The sequence below is a fragment of the Natator depressus genome, chromosome 2 (genome assembly GCF_965152275.1).
Source record: "Natator depressus isolate rNatDep1 chromosome 2, rNatDep2.hap1, whole genome shotgun sequence".
Lineage (NCBI taxonomy): Eukaryota > Metazoa > Chordata > Testudines > Cheloniidae > Natator > Natator depressus.
The window spans coordinates 227836913-227852124 of NC_134235.1; the positions used below are offsets into that span (position 1 = coordinate 227836913).

Consider the following 15212-nt stretch of genomic DNA (forward strand, 5'->3'; position numbering starts at 1 on the left):
GATCCGGGCCGGTGGCTGCCCCTGCATCCCACCCCGCTCCCCAGGGATGATGCGGGACGGGCAATAATCAGCTACCGTCCCTGCCGCTGGGGCGGCTGCTGCAGCCCAGGGCTCTCCCTCCCCTGCTGGGCTGGGCGCCCCGCTCTGGAACACAGGGCGGCTGCTGCGCCGCGGGCTCTAAGGAAGCCCCGAGCCCCCTTCACCTGCACAAAAGGGCGGCTCTTGCAGGGAGAAGCAAAAAATAACTTCGTCCCTGGGTGGGCTCGAACCACCAACCTTTCGGTTAACAGCCGAACGCGCTAACCGATTGCGCCACAGAGACTTCGGCAGCAAACATCTTCCCAGAAATACTGATAAGTAGTAAAGTCTCTGACATCATCCTAGGAAAATGTCCTGTCTTGGTTTTCTATAAAATAACGTAGGCAAAATTTAAATAAACACAGGATTTGACTGTTAAATCTAATCGCATGAAATTACTTGGTAAGGAGAAAGGGAGGGTATTATAGGTTTTCTTTTTTGTACGAAATCTATAAGAGTTGAGTTATTTCTAAGCTCTCCCTTTAAGGGAACATTCTTTTGCTGGGAAATAAAGATTTTTACTTCCGTTACTGATTCATCCATTATGCATACACATCCAAAAGCTATTCCTGAATAGCATTCCAAATGTGCTTTATTAGAGCTTTCACTAGTGTGATTTTAATTGACTGGGGATTCTTGAAAAGGCAGGATTTTATTAGATGTACAAAAGCAACGTTTTTGTTTTAATTTAGTGGTCAGAAACACCAGTGAAAAGGAAAGCTAACACTTCCCTTATTTTACATATTACATTATTAACCAAATCCATACCAGATATCCTGGAATAAATCCACATCTACACCTTCCTAGTGTAAGACCTACACCTCTAAAACACTCTTGAAGTTTTTCCTTATCTTCACTCACCCTTTTAAGGTTTTGCCTGAGGGCAAACCTGTCTCTGTCCAAGTAAAGCTAAAGCTAGTCAATCAGTCTGAAGGGTCATCTTTCAAGAATAATAGGTAATAACTCATCTCCTTGCAGAGTTTGTGCACCTACAATACTCCCAGTTTCTGGCTACCTAGGAGCCAGAATGGGATCTGAGGCACCCTCTCCATCTCCTATTGAAATTAATGGGAGTCTCTTCATTGACCTGACTGAGAGTTGGATTAGGTCATGAGTTTGCATTCCCAGGAATGGTCAGCTCTCAGAATGTGTGTGATATCCTGTAATTTTCTTGTGTTTAGCAATGGAGTCATGGAATGGTATCTTGTAAGGGCTTGGTTCTTTACTCTGTACTGCCATTACCCACTGTGTGACCTTGGGGAAAAATCACTTAATTTCTGTGTCGCAGAATCCCCATTTATAAAAGAGGCAAAAGAGGCACTTTTTCAAAGGGCTTTGAGAACTTTGGCTAAGGATGCTATATAAGTGCAGTTACTATTACTCTGTTCCTTGGTGTACAATTTCACACCGTTGGTACTTTTGTTGGTAGCACCTTTCATGCATCTTTATGGCTATTAGGAGGGTGGAGAGAGAGATGGGGATGATACCCAGGCCCCAAACAGCATTTAAAATAATCTTTTAAAATGAATTATTTTTAAGGCACCTTGCACCCTGTCAAGTGCTTTCCTGCTGCTGATAAATGGGCTATTCTCTGTGTGAAGAATACTGGTGGTGGTTCTCTACATGTCTGAGTCCCATCAGCTCTCCGTCGCCCTGCTGTGCATAGTAACATGCACAAACACACACAGCAAAGACCAGAACAGCAGAGGTAGCATATCAGGACCCCAGTTCCGTAAAATACTTGAGCATGTGCCTAACTTTAGGTGCTAGTACTCCCATTGACTTCCATGGAACAACCCAAATGCTTAAAGTTAGGCATGTGCCTAAATAACTTACTGAATTGAGGCCTAGGATATCCTCAGGACCAGCATGGTACTAATCAGTGATTTGGGAGTGCTTTTGAGCCTTGATCTCATTGGTTTACGTACATGTTTTACTTTACACACATGAGTAATCCTACTGAATTCAATGGACATACATAAGCCATTAGAAGATTGGAGTGTTGGAGCTTGCATGTAAGAGAGCGATGATATAGGAAGTGGGAAGGGATTGGGTACTGTTTAAATGGACTTTACACATATCCTATACCCTGTGCCCTCCTTAAAAAAAAATGCAGTTTGATGATCTAGAAAACTGAGAAAAAGTTTCACGTGTAATTTCAGCACTATGGGGGCTGGAGTCAGAGGGCTCTCCCAATTACACAATAAAATTACCAAATTATTAACTACATTCCTACACTTTTTCTTGGGAAGCGTCCTTTCTGCAATTTCCTTTAGATGTATACAGACCTAGAAGAGTAATTTATCATTCTATACATCATTTTCTGAAAGTTAGCTGCTTTCAGGGTGCCATCCATTCTAGAGCCCAGCTAAACAGCCTTCTAGACATTGCAAATGTGGAAACACCCACTCCCATGTCTTCCAAAACATATTAATTGCTTATTCTGGAGTTGAAGCTTGGAGAGATAGCTTAATGCTACAGAGTTTCTGTACCTTGCTATGAAATATCTGGTGCCAGCCACTCTCAGAGCTAGAATACTGAACTAGATGGGCCACTGGTCTAATCCAATATGGCAATTACTAAGTTTCTATGACAAAAAATAATCAAAGGCTGATTTCCCTCTGGAAATCCCATGGGCCAACTTTTATTTTTACAGAGCTCCCAACCACAAATCATAGAAAAGTGTGGTTTCAAAAGAGGGATTCAAAACTGAGGACGATTAAAGAGCAAGCTGGTTTTCTTGACTGAGAAAAATATTTTTATTCCCCCAGTAAAATGTATTTGTGAATGGCATCCATAGTCTTTGTATTTTTATCTGTATTATTTTAAATAAACATTGGTTAGTCATGAATTTCGAAAATGATTTAATACATGTTGGGTCTTTATTAGCTGTTGCTAATCGCAGGGTATTTAGTAACATCGGAAGTCAATCATTGTTCAGAATGTTTCAGAGAGTCATCTTTTATAGGAAGGGAAAATGGGGTAAGCTGCATGGTTCTGGATCACAAGGCTCAGTCAATACCATGTGACAGCCATTCAGTGACAGAGAGTATGTGAACTGAGCTGGTCGTCTCAGCCCAGTTCTTTCCTAACAGTCAAGTGTCAACATCACAGAACACCCACCACTACTGGCCATAATTCACAACCTGGCCGGCAATATCAGCTGAGGGGCTAAGGACTGAATGAGAGAGAACTATCCGCTTACTCCTAGGCATGATCTCATCTGAGGCACAATAGTAAGAAAGTAAAGGGAGTTTGCATTGCCACTCCTTGTAATGTACCTGTCCTGTGGATAATGTGAGCACTTCAGTCTTTAGGACTGTCAATTTAGCAGCTTTCACAAGCACTAAAAGAAACTCCTCAAATATAGAAAAGCATTTTAAAAATGGGAAGAGGAATAAAAATGGTCACTAGTACAAAAAGTATGAATCATGCCAGTGATGGCTACACTGATGTAGCTTCCACATGTCTCACGCACAATTCTGTTTGACAGACCTTGGAAAGGGTAATCCTTGTCTTTGCAGTTTTGTAGAACTGCATCTACTTTTATCACTTCTTGCTCTACAAATTGCTTCAGAGCTATGAGAGACAAAGTGGAGAAGTTATTCTTTTCTGTTTAATATTTGGAAGCTTTATTTTTTGATAATCCAATTGCTGCTGACCCCTTCCCCCAAACACTCAGAGTTCCAAATGACTATTCTTTTTGACAATCCTGAGATAAATTTGGCTTCAGGTTTATAAGTAGTATTGAAGACAAATGTACCAGAATTATTTTGCTAGATTCCCTTATTTCCAAGGAAATGTCTCACTGTCTTTGTTTCTATACCTCACCACAGAGCTCAATAACAAAAGATCATAAAGCTGAAATCTGTTGTTATCCTTTTGGCTGGAACATTGTTTCTTCCTTTTTCTTTTTTTTCTATTAGGGGCCTCACTGTGTAAGTAGAAACTGCCATAAAACCAAATAATTGTATATACTCAGAAGGAGTTAAAAGGGGAATCTCTTGTGGTTTGCAACAAATCCTAAATTTGCAACACTGCTATTATCACTAAGTTTCTTACTGGAGCTTGAATAGCTCTTGAAATATCATTAATACTGAATATTGTTGAGATAAATAAGTCTGATGCTACTCAACTTTAGTGCAGCCACCTACTGACTGAATGTTTTATGGAACACGGAGGGAGGCAGAAGAATTCCTAGATTCTACGCTTCCAGAGGCAGCAAAGCTTTTCTAAGGTTCCTGGTGGTCCAGCACTCTGAGGTTCAATATCCAAAAATTGGCTGCGTCCAGGAAAGTAGGCTTATTCAGGACAGCACCTAAGCATGTGCTGAAGTCCCACTGAAGTCTAATTAGGAGTAGATCACAGTTTACAGTAGGATTTTCTTAAATTGGTAATGATGGGAGGACAAATTCTAAAGCAGATTCAAACATTTAGAACTTTAAAAATCTTCTCTCAATTTGAAGAAAATAAGTGGATTTGTACCCTTACTGTACCTGTCACTCTGCTCAATAGATAAGCCCAAAGTGAATTAAAAATATAAAGAGAAAAAACGCTTTTTCCTAAAAGGTTGATTGCCTGGCATTTAGTCCAGGATGAGCATCTTCATCTCCCTTCTGCAAAGCCTCTAAAATTGGGTTGCCAGTTGGTTTCTGTATGGTTGAGCCAGGATATGTTGAGTGGTTAGATAAGCATGCCTATCATTCCTCTCTATTTCCCCTCATTATAAGTGACATCCTTCAATATAGACTGCCTGACACAAATGCTGTGATATCTCCCATTTTGGTTGTACATTACTTACATCATGCATGCCAGCTCATAAGAGTCCAGTTACATAATGTTATAGATGCTAATCAATCCTTCATATTTTAAGAGTCCTGCTCAGTTTTTTTCTATGTTTACCATGTTTTAGGATAGGTCTTCATCCAAAGTGTCACAAAATTTGAATCTTAGTAGTCCAAGAAACAATATTCCCCACTAATTTCAGCATTGCCAAAAAAGATTCAGTGGATTGAAGAGTCTATAGATACATTCCCAAATCCTTAATAAACTAATTTGCAAAAGCATCTACTTCAGCTCCTGTCAAAATTAACCAACATGGCCAACCACATTAGGGGAAAAAGCAGATAGCCCTATGGCTTCACTACAGACATTTCCAACTAGTGTCTTAAATCTATTTAAGGGTGTTTTCTGCCAGCTCAAAAATTCTGGTAATCCAGCCAACAATCTCAGGGAATTTAAAATGGCAAGTCTAATTAACATGATGGGCCCTTTCCTGAGGCCTTTGCCTAATCAGGAAATTTAAGAGAGGAGACTAACATCAAATTCAGGTGTTAATGCTTCTTTATGGGCACATTTACACCCTTATGTGGTTCCTGCGTTGCATATCAAAGGCCTTTTCGAGGGAGGTCTCTGTATAATCTGACACACAGAGTCTAAAGAACCACACTAAGGACTCCATATATTTTAGGCCTTCTGGGCTGCCTACAGTTCTCTGATAATGGAGTTCAGCTGTCAAAATTGGGGGCCCAAACTTTCATTTAATCTAATCTTCTATTGTGAAAATAATCTTAAACTACCTGGGGTTAGCCCTGGCATAATTCTGCCTGAATCCTCTCTCCCTGAGAAGCAGTGCTAAGAAGCTCCTTTCCATCACTGTCTACTTCAGTTGTCACTTGTAACACCAGAGGGATCCTGGTGAACTCCAGGACAGCATGAAATCTGATAGCCCAAACCTGCAAGAAAATATTGCTTCCCATGGTTAGTGCAGAAATTATGTGACTCAGGAAACGTAATTTCTTTCCCAAAAGGATTCTTTAAAAGGTATTTAGAGTCCCCAGACAAAAGCAAGAGACTATTCCTGCTTCTGCTTTGTGATTTGGGAAAGTGATCAAGCCAAATGTCTATCGGACTAAGAAAAGGGATCCAGATCAGACATGCCAAACCTGCAAAAAAACACAGAAATTTGGCTTGTTTTTGGCTTAATTGGCTTGTGAGTTGCTTGTTGGCTAGTTTTGGGCTTTTGGCTTGTTGGGCTTGTAGCTTGTTGGTCTTTTTTTTTTTTTTTTTTTATTGGCTCCCAGCAAGCAGGGGAAAGGGGCAAGCAGGGGCAAGGGGAAGGAGAGAGTCAGGGGTGCACAGCAGGCCCACCACAGTCCCAGACTGCATGCCAGGGGGATCTAGTCACATAGAGTGTTGGATTTCTTAGGGATTGGCTTGTTTTGGCCTTGTTTTGAAATGGGATTATCTTGATTTTTGGCTTATTGTGAAAGTTGGGGTGCTTATTTACCAAGTGAAAGTTGGCAACTGTGATCCAGACCTATATATTTGAATTAATTAAGTCAGTATAGGCCCTTTAAGCCAAGGAACCTGAGGTGAAAATACATCTTGCTAATCCAATGAATGAAAACATCAGAATAAAACCAATGTGAAGATTGCATCCAAACATCTTCTCATGTTTCTGAGAGGCACAGATGCTATGGAAATGGAGGCCCAAAGTATACCTATATATAAAAGTGAGATTGATGGTCTTCTCAGTACTAGAAAGGATAGGGGACAAAAATGGGACGTGGGTGCGGAGTAACAACATTTATATTTAAAACCATTAAATGGAGGACAAAAAACAACTTTTCCTTCTTATAATTCTGGTAATTAAAATGAATCCTGCTTTATGATGACTTAACGTATGTAGGGATTTGTGGAGACATTCTAAGTTAGATCTACAGGCACAGAGATTCAGGCAGTAAGGTAACAAGACTAAAGAAGTGATTTCCTTCTTCTGTGCTTCTGTCTTGGAGCAAATAAAGAGATAATGAATGAAAAATAAATCTCTGGGTCCTAAAATTGAATGTATCTATCTGTGACATTATGTACCTTGGGGGAGGACTCTGTAACCCCCATATTCCTCATTTACATATGATTGTGATCTTGCATATAAAGCATGCCTTGTAAGGTATCAGGGGAAAGGTTAGGAGTACTTGTGGCACCTTAGAGACTAACAAATTTATTTGAGCATAAGCTTTCATGAGCTACAGCTCACTTCATCGGATGCATGCATGTAGCTCATGAAAGCTTATGCTCAAATAAATTTGTTAGTCTCTAAGGTGCCACAAGTACTCCCTTTCTTTTTGCAGATACAGACTAACACGGCTACTACTCTGAAACCTGTCATTATGCAAGGGGAAAGGTTATGATCTGCTGAAAGTCATTTCTCTATCCGTACATGTATATCGCATCCATAGAGGAGTGTAGGAACAACAATTGTCTTATAGACCTGGATCTTGGTGTCCTGCCATTGTTCACGGTCTGTGAAAATGCATCAGAGAAATTTCCCAAAGGAAGCACTTGCGCACTGGATCTTGTGCTGGATCTCACTGTCGATTTCTGCATTTTGAGAAAGTTGGCTACTGAGGTAGCAAAAATGCTCAACTGTTTCCAAAGTCTGACCCTCGATGGTGATTTGTTGTGGGTCATGTGCAAGGCCTGAAGCATGTGGATAGAGCACTTTAGTCTTCTCAATATTGAGTGAGAGTGACCTATCAACAGCACCTCAAGGGTTTGGAGAGGTATCACCAATGATGTCTCTGGAAGACCCTTCGCGTCAAGTGGCAAGATCACCATACTAATGCCAGCATCCTTGCTGAAGCCAAGGATTGAAGCAATGATCCTCATGCACCAACTTCACTGGGTTGGATATTGTATGTGGATGCTAGACTCTCACCTCAAGTTGTTGTAGCTTGTTGCTTCTTTTTTCTTGATTGGCTCCTGGCAAGCAGGGGTGGGGGAGGGGCAAGCAGGGAGAGAGTCAGGGGTGCACAGCGGGGCCACCACAGTCCCAGACTGCACGCCGGGGGATCTAGTCACATAGAGCGTTGGGGTTCTTAGGGATTGGCTTGTTTTGAAATGGGATTAGCTTGATTTTTGTGACAAGTCGGGGTGCTTATTTACCACATGAAAGTTGGTAACTGTGACAATGGCCACATGGGGGGCCTTTTCTCCTGACCCCACCTATGCTACAAGCAACAAAGACACTGAGAAGAAGACTGAAGACCCCAACAGAGGAGACTGGCCCAGATTTAAGGGACAATTCTGTATATTAAGGATTGCAATATCCAGTGGGGTGAGAAAAACTGCTTAATCTAGTTGCTGCCCAGTCTAACAGGGTTGAGAGTTTAGACTGCATGCTTATATTTTATTTCTTTTGGTAACTAACTCTGACTTTTTGCCTATCACTTAATATCACTTAAAATCTATCTTTTATAGTCAATAAATTTGCTTAACTGTTTATCTCTACCAGTGAGTTTGTATGAAGTGTGTGGGAAATCTGCTCAGATTTTGCAAAGACTGGTATATGTCCACTTTCCATTGATGAAGTGGTGAACCAATTAATAAATTAGCACTACTCATCTTGAGCAGTGCAAGACGGTATCTTCCTGGGGTACAGTGCTGGGAGCTGTGTGTGGGGGGGATTTGGCTCTAATGCCTTTCTCAGTGTGATTCATGAGTGGTTCTGGACGCATTCATGCAATCTAGCTGGGTCTGGGGCTCCACATGCTGTTGTTCTGAGTGATCACAGTGCCTGAAGGGGTTTGCTGCTGGGCACTAGCAAGGCATTGTGAGAGACAGCCCAGGCTGGAGAGCGTTCAGGGGGCACAGCGGTCCCACAGTTCCAAGCTGCACCCCGGGGATCCCATCACACTATCTATCTGTCTTTAGTGACTGGTCCTGGAGAAAGAGGAAAAGAGAAAGAAAAGGGTGCAGAGAACAAAAGAAGGGAAGAAAATAAAGATATAAGGGAAAAGAGGACAGAAAGAGAACCAAGAGAAAAAAAGCAAAGGAAAAACATAAAAAGGAAGTATAATATTAAGATCCATTTTTTAGCAGTGCCATATTCTTGCTTCCTTGGATTTTTTGCCAATAGAAAGGTGCCATTTTTGCAGCTTCAGCAGCCTCTGGTGGGATTGTTGGCAAACGGAGAGAATACAGAGGGAATTAGCTTCTCTTAATGCCCCAGTTACTGCTGCCTTCTTGGATGGTGGAGTCTCCACTAAGGCAAAAGAACAGACAAGGTACCTATTGATTTACTCACAGTCAAGCCTCCCCCTCTTCCTTCTCTTGGCCCCTGGCTTCTCAGATCTTTCTATTAAACTTTTAATAGTGGGAAACCCTGGGCTCAGGGTAGCACTGCAGTCATTCATTAATGTCTACCTAGCAAACAAATAACTCTTTAGCTGCACCCTAGGTGTCCAGCTTGCTTTGTGCCTGGAGGGGGATTTGTAATCGAAACAGGGAAGCGCAGGAGCAAAGGGAAAAAATGGGCTATAATAACCTGGGAACGGGCCTTTCATTCAGGTAATGTACAAGACACATGTTAATGATTTCAGCTTAAGTACCAGGCAGAGAACTAACTAACCATGCAGAAAACCACCTGCATGTACCAATGTAGTTGCACAGGGACTTCTAAGGAAAGGGACAACAAGAGGTAGGTTGCTGGATTTGGGGGGGAATTGTTTTGTTGTTTCTTGTTTTATTCTTTTCAAAAATACCTTTTAAAATATCTCCCTAATGGAACAACATGCTAAAAATTCTCCCAGATATGTCCTCCTGTCCTTTTGGCATAATGTAGTTCTGTGGTTGGATTAGCAGTTTTTATGGATATTTAGATACAGTGAATTGACTTTGTTGGCAGCTGTACTGTAAATAGAACCAGGAGAGCAGGCAGGTATTGACTAGGGTGGGAGAAGAAAAGACTGCAGTGTAATTAAGTCCATCTTCAGAATTCAAAATCTGCTTTGCAAAGACATTCAGGATGAATTTTTGTGCATAGCAAATTAACAAAAATATAGATACAAAGGAATCTAGTTTTGCTTTCTAGAATGTTATATCCAAAATGATTTGGATGCAAAAAGGACTTTTCTCATCTCTTTCTTCTTCTTCTTCTATTTGTCCATCTAGGTCTGTCCTCTCTACAATGCCAGCTGACTGAGGCACTAATTTGTCCACATTGTTGATGCCATAAGATGGACACACCAGACTGCTGCATGTAATAGTGAGATAATATAATAATAATAATAAGATAAATACAACAAAAGGAAAATGACTTTAAAAAGGGGGAGAGGACTGTAAATTCCTTAAATAGAGGCTAGATTTCCTTTTTCATCCCTAAATATTTGCAATCAATACTTCACTACTACCCAGGCTACTCAATAATCCAATGACAGTATCAGAGATGTAGTTAGTTACTACAAATTGCCGACGGGGCTTTGATGGCTCCTACAGAAGAGCTATCATTTTTTGGATAATCTCTTACAGAACACGCTGGAGCCTTAGACTTTAATATAAAAATATGTCTATAGGAAGGGAACTGGAGTGATATTTAGGTTTCATCCCAATCACTTTGAAATTAGCTGATGCTATTTTGTAGCATCATGTGCTAAAACAATGACAAAAGGTGAAAGAGGGGTATATTACTAATGTCTAAAAGTCTGAATGTAATGTACAAGATATTAAGAGTCCTAAAAGCATTTGGACATTAAGTGAAGCTGAGCAGGTCCACAGGCAAACAAGCCAAGGTAAGGGTGTTTTATATAATGACCCATAGTCCTTTCTTCTCATCTCTGTTGACTTTCCCATGGGGGACTTCAGAGGAATGTTATTAATTATTAACTATCATTATTAGTCCCTGTTATAATCTATTACAGAGGTAACAATGATCTAAATCCTTCTCACTTTGCACAATTCGTTCGACTCATTTCAACAGGCCTACTCATGTCAGTAAGCCAAGAAGAATTTATGCATACAAAAATAAAGAAGGTTATTAAGATTCTTTAATGCTTAAGAATAGGAAATATCAGTTCTCTGCTGCTTAATACATTTGGGCTAAAATCCAGACATCAGCACCTAGCTCAAGCAGCCACAACACGCATTGAAATGTACAAAGCCTCGTGGAAAGGGATCCTCCCATCCAAGCGACTCCAGGGCTGCAGAGTACATTCTTCAGCCCTTGGCACAGCCCTCCTATGGGGTGGAGAATGGCAGGATCTGCAGAGCAACAAATCCCTGACACGACTCAAACCCAGCTTTCCCACTCTCCCCCTACATGCTGTGATGCAGAGACCCTGCACAATCAGCTCCATAACAGGCGGGAGATGTACATCCCCCTGTGACTCTTGGCATCCAGCCAGCTTCCCTCCCTTGGGCAGTAGAACCACACCTGCTCAACTGCACAGGAGCGCCCTATAGCTGCAGGAGGGGCCCCTTAGTCTCCCTCCCCTTCTTTCTGTCATTATATGAAGTCCATTCTAAATTTCCTGAGGTTCCTATTTCAATTATATTATAACTGAGTGTTCAGTTTACATACCTGAAATTCAACTTCAGTAAAGCAAAAATGAAATACAAAAGGGCATATATAGCCACGGTCGTTGTGTAGGCACCTCGGGATCACACTCTGGGATACTTATGTTTAACACAAATCTTTCAAAAGAACATAATCCAAAATTGTTTCCTTTTTCCACATTCCCTTACATTAACTAAAAAGGATTGTAATTAACTGTTTTTTTCTCACATTGCAGGTTGCTACGCTACATACCTTCTGATCAGTGTCCAGGAGAAACTTTACCTCATTGGAAATACAAAACATGAAAAACATATGACCACGTATGGCTTAAATGTTATGACCCTGCTATTCTTGCCATTACACAGTTAACTGGCATTTAAAATATTGTAATAACATTTACATCGCTTTAACAATTGGTTTCTTTATGTATTCGGAATTTCCAGATTTTCACAGATTTTACTTTGCTTTCTTTGCAATATATAAAAATAATATGCTAACCTGCTTACAGAGAAGACGTGTGCGCCTGTTCATGCACCTGGAAACCTTTAATCTTTTTTTTTTCTTCAATTAAAATAATCCATTCAATTGTATGGTTCAAAACATTCCACTCCCAAAAAGATAAGTAAGCAACCCTAAAACAGCTCTTGTTTTCTGAATTTGTTCTATATGTTTTAAATACATGATTTGGTTAAATTTGTTAAAATCTCAAGCCAAACAATATAAGCTGGAACAACCCATTAATATAAAACCAATACAGAAAATAATAATAATTATGATCTTCTATAAATATCTAAGGGCCCTATTCAACAAAAATACACCCAGCCCTTATGTCCTACATGGCCATAGAGAACCACAGAAGAATTGAAAAATTCATGTTTTGGATCTTCCTCCACCTTTAACAGGATTTCGCTGCCTAGTCAATAGATGTATTTTTATCTAATACAGCCAAAAGCCATTAACCCACTCCCCAACCCATATTTCTCTTAAATTACATAAATTGGAAAATTGCTCACTTCCTCTTCCTCCAGTTGTGGCTTAATATATCATGAATTTAGCTAAATTGTGCTGAGAATGGATGTGAGATTACACTTATATACAGATATCCTTGCATAAAACTATTCAGTGATGCAAAACACCCAGGGACTTCAACTATTATTATATTATAAATAAGGCCCTTCTTGAACTGAGGGATGATTGTCAAAAAATTGTTGCTGAGCTCTGGACAAGCCATGGAAAATTGCAGAAAAGTAATAATGGACCTTATTATTTGTGGTAATAAAGTCCATTATTACTTCTCCACGATACTGTATTCCTGGGGTTGCCTGGGGCTGAGAGCGGGGTCTCCTGCTGTCGGCTGCCCAGGGCTAAGAGTAGGGGTCCAGGGCTGACAGGGGAAACATGGAGCAGAGAGCAGGGGGCTTCTCCTGTTGGCCGCCCATGGCTGAGAGCTGGGTTTCCCACTGTCAGCTGCCTGGGGCTGAGAGTGAGGGCTCCCGCTGACAGCTGCTCAGGGCTGATAGCGGGGGCCCAGGGCTGACAGCGGCCGCCTGGGACTGACAGCGGGGGCTCCCGCTCTCAGCCCCAGAGTGTCTGGGGTTCCCACTGTTAGCCATGCACGTAGCGGGACTCCTGCTGTCAAAACTGAGGTGGAACTAAGTCTAATGTTGCAGAATCTGCAATTTCTGCAATATTATAATCTAAGTAGACCCTTAATTATAAAATATATCACCGCATTTTTAAGTGTATTTCAATAATGCTTACTGTTTGTCCTAAGTAAAAAACAATGGAAGAGGGATGGATAAAGGAACTGATTATTTTAGCATTTAATATTATCAATACTATTAGATACATTTACAGAGGTTTTGGAGCCCAGCCCTGGAAACCTGACTCAGTAATTTTCACTGGTGTAAGTACTCATGTCAGGGAGGGTTACAAGATTGAGCCCTTCATTCCCATGTAATATAATATAAATGTAGGGGGAAAATCAATCTAGGGGCCTGATCCTGCAATCCTATTCCTCTGAGAGAAGTCAATGGGACTATTTGCCTAAATAAGATTTATTCAGGTGAGTAAACGTTGCAGGATTGAGTCCTAGATTCAAGAGCTTTATAGTGCATTTAGTAGAAGGAGACTCATCACACTACCTTTGTACTTTGTGTCAAGTCCTGCTCACCCTGCTCATGTGGGTAGTTCTATTGACTTGAATGGGATTATGTGCATAAATAAGGAAGCAGAATTTTTGCCTTAAATGTAACGTATGCTGACTGACATTAATAATATGAAGATCATAGACTGGTGTTCATTAAATCTGAGTTTAGTAGTCTAGATAGAGGATTGTGTCAGCATTTCCATTATAAATCCAATTTTTAACTAAAGCTGGCACACCAGGACTCAGCCCAGGAGAATCTTCTCTACTTGACATTTGCAAAATATGTTTTGTTCATTTTTATGTCATACAAGTGAGGAAACTGATTACTATTCTGAACTATGCTTGTGCAACTAAAAATTGGGTTGGCTGCAAGTATGCACAGTAACTAGTATTTGTAAGGATTTTTAGAATGAATACTTAATTCCTATTTTTAAAACATAAAATTTAGCAGCTACATACAATCATCACAACGTACATGTAAATAAAATGTGTTTCAAAATGTATATACATTTATAGGTACATTATCGATTAAACTATCACAAACATTCTCTTTAGTACATTTGCTTTTCAGTTCAAATTTGTACTGTCTTTGCATAGATGTATGAGTCACACACAAGTCTTCTGACATTTTAAGGATGCAATCTTGCAAATACTTATGCACTTGAGTAATTTCACTCAGATCGGTGGTCCAACTGAGCTCCATGATACTAGTCATCTGAATAAAGCTACTCACATATGTGTTTGCAGGATCAAGCCCTAACAAAGAGCACAGAAATCCCTAGCCAAATCTTGTTTGTCTTACACAAAAAGTCCAACATTTTAAGTTAGGAGACTACCTACACGAGTAAGGTGAACAAAATCTGGCCCCACATCTGACAACAAGACTTCTATATGCCAGACAGAGCGGCAAAAGAACATAATCCATTCATATGAGCAAACTGTAGGTATCTAACCATAAAACCATCTATGAGACTTAAAATAACTAGCGCACACTGATAACTTTTTAAACATGTATTTTTTTAAATCTTGAAGCTTTCATCTGTATATTATTTTTTAAGAAATTATCAAATAACTAGTACAGCTGTTCCTCAGTGATTAGTAACTATACTTTTATCCATTATCTGAAGAGATAGTCTATGATGCACTAACTTCTAGTCTTTGTTACTTGTTTATTTTTATAACATGTTCCTATTCTAAGCTTTAGGTGAATGCAAAATTTCATAATTTAAAAATACATAGAGACACCTTGTTCTATTGCAAAGTTCAGATTTTTTTTAAATCATGTTAATCTGATTATGATTTACATGACATTTAAAATCGATATTGAATTGTGCTTGCTTTCAAATAATTACAATTATTATTTCAATTTAATTACATTTATTTCTGTATATATTTCAGTGCCTTATATTTCCTTCTGGCATGTATCAAGAATAAATCGTGAACCACAGGAATTCCAGAAGACTAAAAATTTTAAAACTTCCTACAGACTTGGAATTTGACAGACTCTTTGTTTTAATTTTATATGATTTGCCTCAGGTAACATCTTGTGAAATTGTTCTTAAAATAATTACCTCTAAAAACTATTTAAACTGAAGGGACATTAAAAGGTCTGAATTTCACAGACTTTTTACTTTACTAATAAAAAACTAC

At 39.8% G+C, this 15212-nt stretch overlaps 1 long non-coding RNA gene and 1 other non-coding gene across 2 annotated transcripts; one reads left to right on the forward strand and one right to left on the reverse strand.

Moving 5' to 3' along the window:
- Positions 1-248: 248 nt before the first annotated feature.
- TRNAN-GUU (transfer RNA asparagine (anticodon GUU)) lies at positions 249-322 on the reverse strand. The gene has a single exon. It is a non-coding gene; the product is annotated as a tRNA-Asn (tRNA).
- Positions 323-10031: 9709 nt separating this feature from the next.
- Positions 10032-15140, forward strand: LOC141981760 (uncharacterized). The gene is made up of 3 exons (XR_012637903.1): positions 10032-10126; positions 11649-11733; positions 14961-15140. It is a non-coding gene; the product is annotated as an uncharacterized LOC141981760 (long non-coding RNA).
- The last annotated feature ends 72 nt before the right edge of the window (positions 15141-15212 follow it).